The sequence below is a fragment of the Lepisma saccharinum genome, unplaced genomic scaffold (assembly GCF_977018435.1).
Source record: "Lepisma saccharinum unplaced genomic scaffold, izLepSacc3.1 HAP1_SCAFFOLD_42, whole genome shotgun sequence".
NCBI classification, from domain to species: domain Eukaryota; kingdom Metazoa; phylum Arthropoda; class Insecta; order Zygentoma; family Lepismatidae; genus Lepisma; species Lepisma saccharinum.
This window is the reverse complement of record NW_028142902.1, coordinates 2794616-2800501: the sequence shown is the minus strand read 5'-3', so window position 1 is coordinate 2800501 and position 5886 is coordinate 2794616.

Sequence of the window (5886 nt, the reverse complement as noted above, 5' to 3'; positions counted from 1 at the left end):
GAGAGTTTCCATGGTAACTAAGCATGAATATTACAAAAGGATTAAATTTTTCCTGATGAGCCGATAGAGAGCATCGACCTGATTACATTGAGTGTAAAATCACCTTTGTATCTCCTATAGTAACGGAGATATACGAGTTTGAAATTTTATATAATGTTATCGTAAACGTGATTCCATAGGATGTATTACATTTTTTCAAAAATCAAAGTGGTTATTTCAAATCTCCACGACGACGACTACAATCATGCACAAATAGATTGTTTGTTTTATTGTTATGAGAGTTTCCATGGTAACTAAGCATGAAGATTACAAAAGGATTAAATTTTTCCTGATGAGCCAATAGAGATCTTCGACCTGATTACATTTAATGTAAAATCGCCTTTGTATCTCCTATAGTAACGGAGATATGCGAGTTTGAAATTTTATATAATGTTATCGTAAAACGTGAGGCCATAGGTTGTATTACATTGTTTCAACAATCAGAGTGGTTATTTCAAATCTCCACGACGATGACTACAATTATGCACAAATAGATTGTTTACTTTATTGTTATAAGAGTTTCAATGGTAACTAAGCATGAATATTACAAAAGAATTAAATTTTTCCTGATGAGCCAATAGAGAGCTTCGACCTGATTACATTTAATGTAAAATCACCTTTGTATCTCCTATAGTAACGGAGATATACGACTTTGAAATTTTATATAATGTTATCGTAAACGTGATTCCATAGGATGTATTACATTTTTTCAAAAATCAGAGTGGTTATTTCAAATCTCCACGACGACGACTACAATCATGCACAAATAGATTGTTTGCTTTATTGTTATGAGAGTTTCCATGGTAACTAAGCATGAATATTACACAAGGATTAAATTTTTCCTGATGAGCCAATAGAGATCTTCGACCTGATTACATTTAATGTAAAATCGCCTTTGTATCTCCTATAGTAACGGAGATATGCGAGTTTGAAATTTTATATAATGTTATCGTAAAACGTGAGGCCAAAGGTTGTATTACATTGTTTCAACAATCAGAGTGGTTATTTCAAATCTCCACGACGATGACTAATATTATGCACAAATAGATTGTTTACTTTATTGTTATGAGAGTTTCCATGGTAACTAAGCATGAATATTACAAAAGGATTAAATTTTTCCTGATGAGCCAATAGAGATCTTCGACCTGATTACATTTAATGTAAAATCGCCTTTGTATCTCCTATAGTAACGGAGATATGCGAGTTTGAAATTTTATATAATGTTATCGTAAAACGTGAGGCCATAGGTTGTATTACATTGTTTCAACAATCAGAGTGGTTATTTCAAATCTCCACGACGATGACTACAATTATGCACAAATAGATTGTTTACTTTATTGTTATAAGAGTTTCCATGGTAACTAAGCATGAATATTACAAAAGAATTAAATTTTTCCTGATGAGCCAATAGAGATCTTCGACCTGATTACATTTAATGTAAAATCGCCTTTGTATCTCCTATAGTAACGGAGATATGCGAGTTTGAAATTTTATATAATGTTATCGTAAAACGTGAGGCCATAGGTTGTATTACATTGTTTCAACAATCAGAGTGGTTATTTCAAATCTCCACGACGATGACTACAATTATGCACAAATAGATTGTTTACTTTATTGTTATAAGAGTTTCCATGGTAACTAAGCATGAATATTACAAAAGAATTAAATTTTTCCTGATGAGCCAATAGAGAGCTTCGACCTGATTACATTTAATGTAAAATCACCTTTGTATCTCCTATAGTAACGGAGATATGCGAGTTTGAAATTTTATATAATGTTATCGTAAAACGTGAGGCCATAGGTTGTATTACATTGTTTCAACAATCAGAGTGGTTATTTCAAATCTCCACGACGACGACTACAATCATGCACAAATAGATTGTTTGTTTTATTGTTATGAGAGTTTCCATGGTAACTAAGCATGAATATTACAAAAGAATTAAATTTTTCCTGATGAGCCAATAGAGAGCTTCGACCTGATTACATTTAATGTAAAATCACCTTTGTATCTCCTATAGTAACGGAGATATACGAGTTTGAAATTTTATATAATGTTATCGTAAACGTGATTCCATAGGATGTATTACATTTTTTCAAAAATCAGAGTGGTTATTTCAAATCTCCACGACGACGACTACAATCATGCACAAATAGATTGTTTGCTTTATTGTTATGAGAGTTTCCATGGTAACTAAGCATGAATATTACACAAGGATTAAATTTTTCCTGATGAGCCAATAGAGATCTTCGACCTGATTACATTTAATGTAAAATCGCCTTTGTATCTCCTATAGTAACGGAGATATGCGAGTTTGAAATTTTATATAATGTTATCGTAAAACGTGAGGCCAAAGGTTGTATTACATTGTTTCAACAATCAGAGTGGTTATTTCAAATCTCCACGACGATGACTAATATTATGCACAAATAGATTGTTTACTTTATTGTTATGAGAGTTTCCATGGTAACTAAGCATGAATATTACAAAAGGATTAAATTTTTCCTGATGAGCCAATAGAGATCTTCGACCTGATTACATTTAATGTAAAATCGCCATTGTATCTCCTATAGTAACGGAGATATGCGAGTTTGAAATTTTATATAATGTTATCGTAAAACGTGAGGCCATAGGTTGTATTACATTGTTTCAACAATCAGAGTGGTTATTTCAAATCTCCACGACGATGACTACAATTATGCACAAATAGATTGTTTACTTTATTGTTATAAGAGTTTCCATGGTAACTAAGCATGAATATTACAAAAGAATTAAATTTTTCCTGATGAGCCAATAGAGAGCTTCGACCTGATTACATTTAATGTAAAATCACCTTTGTATCTTCTATAGTAACGGAGATATGCGAGTTTGAAATTTTATATAATGTTATCGTAAAACGTGAGGCCATAGGTTGTATTACATTGTTTCAACAATCAGAGTGGTTATTTCAAATCTCCACGACGATGACTAATATTATGCACAAATAGATTGTTTACTTTATTGTTATGAGAGTTTCCATGGTAACTAAGCATGAATATTACACAAGGATTAAATTTTTCCTGATGAGCCAATAGAGAGCTTCGACCTGATTACATTTAATGTAAAATCACCTTTGTATCTCCTATAGTAACGGAGATATGCGAGTTTGAAATTTTATATAATGTTATCGTAAACGTGATTCCATAGGATGTATTACATTTTCTCAAAAATCAGAGTGGTTATTTCAAATCTCCACGACGACGACTACAATCATGCACAAATAGATTGTTTGCTTTATTGTTATGAGAGTTTCCATGGTAACTAAGCATGAATATTACACAAGGATTAAATTTTTCCTGATGAGCCAATAGAGATCTTCGACCTGATTACATTTAATGTAAAATCGCCTTTGTATCTCCTATAGTAACGGAGATATGCGAGTTTGAAATTTTATATAATGTTATCGTAAAACGTGAGGCCATAGGTTGTATTACATTGTTTCAACAATCAGAGTGGTTATTTCAAATCTCCACGACGATGACTAATATTATGCACAAATAGATTGTTTACTTTATTGTTATGAGAGTTTCCATGGTAACTAAGCATGAATATTACAAAAGGATTAAATTTTTCCTGATGAGCCAATAGAGAGCTTCGACCTGATTACATTTAATGTAAAATCACCTTTGTATCTCCTATAGTAACGGAGATATGCGAGTTTGAAATTTTATATAATGTTATCGTAAAACGTGAGGCCATAGGTTGTATTACATTGTTTCAACAATCAGAGTGGTTATTTCAAATCTCCACGACAATGACTAATATTATGCACAAATAGATTGTTTACTTTATTGTTATGAGAGTTTCCATGGTAACTAAGCATGAATATTACAAAAGGATTAAATTTTTCCTGATGAGCCAATAGAGAGCATCGACCTGATTACATTGAGTGTAAAATCACCTTTGTATCTCCTATAGTAACGGAGATATACGAGTTTGAAATTTTATATAATGTTATCGTAAACGTGATTCCATAGGATGTATTACATTTTTTCAAAAATCAGAGTGGTTATTTCAAATCTCCACGACGACGACTACAATCATGCACAAATAGATTGTTTGCTTTATTGTTATGAGAGTTTCCATGGTAACTAAGCATGAATATTACACAAGGATTAAATTTTTCCTGATGAGCCAATAGAGAGCTTCCCTGATGAGCCAATAGAGAGCTTCGACCTGATTACATTGAGTGTAAAATCACCTTTGTATCTCCTATAGTAACGGAGATATACGAGTTTGAAATTTTATATAATGTTATCGTAAAACGTGAGGCCATAGGTTGTATTACATTTTTTCAAAAATCAAAGTGGTTATTTCAAATCTCCACGACGACGACTACAATCATGCACAAATAGATTGTTTGTTTTATTGTTATGAGAGTTTCCATGGTAACTAAGCATGAATATTACAAAAGGATTAAATTTTTCCTGATGAGCCGATAGAGAGCATCGACCTGATTACATTGAGTGTAAAATCACCTTTGTATCTCCTATAGTAACGGAGATATACGAGTTTGAAATTTTATATAATGTTATCGTAAACGTGATTCCATAGGATGTATTACATTTTTTCAAAAATCAAAGTGGTTATTTCAAATCTCCACGACGACGACTACAATCATGCACAAATAGATTGTTTGTTTTATTGTTATGAGAGTTTCCATGGTAACTAAGCATGAAGATTACAAAAGGATTAAATTTTTCCTGATGAGCCAATAGAGATCTTCGACCTGATTACATTTAATGTAAAATCGCCTTTGTATCTCCTATAGTAACGGAGATATGCGAGTTTGAAATTTTATATAATGTTATCGTAAAACGTGAGGCCATAGGTTGTATTACATTGTTTCAACAATCAGAGTGGTTATTTCAAATCTCCACGACGATGACTACAATTATGCACAAATAGATTGTTTACTTTATTGTTATAAGAGTTTCAATGGTAACTAAGCATGAATATTACAAAAGAATTAAATTTTTCCTGATGAGCCAATAGAGAGCTTCGACCTGATTACATTTAATGTAAAATCACCTTTGTATCTCCTATAGTAACGGAGATATACGACTTTGAAATTTTATATAATGTTATCGTAAACGTGATTCCATAGGATGTATTACATTTTTTCAAAAATCAGAGTGGTTATTTCAAATCTCCACGACGACGACTACAATCATGCACAAATAGATTGTTTGCTTTATTGTTATGAGAGTTTCCATGGTAACTAAGCATGAATATTACACAAGGATTAAATTTTTCCTGATGAGCCAATAGAGATCTTCGACCTGATTACATTTAATGTAAAATCGCCTTTGTATCTCCTATAGTAACGGAGATATGCGAGTTTGAAATTTTATATAATGTTATCGTAAAACGTGAGGCCAAAGGTTGTATTACATTGTTTCAACAATCAGAGTGGTTATTTCAAATCTCCACGACGATGACTAATATTATGCACAAATAGATTGTTTACTTTATTGTTATGAGAGTTTCCATGGTAACTAAGCATGAATATTACAAAAGGATTAAATTTTTCCTGATGAGCCAATAGAGATCTTCGACCTGATTACATTTAATGTAAAATCGCCTTTGTATCTCCTATAGTAACGGAGATATGCGAGTTTGAAATTTTATATAATGTTATCGTAAAACGTGAGGCCATAGGTTGTATTACATTGTTTCAACAATCAGAGTGGTTATTTCAAATCTCCACGACGATGACTACAATTATGCACAAATAGATTGTTTACTTTATTGTTATAAGAGTTTCCATGGTAACTAAGCATGAATATTACAAAAGAATTAAATTTTTC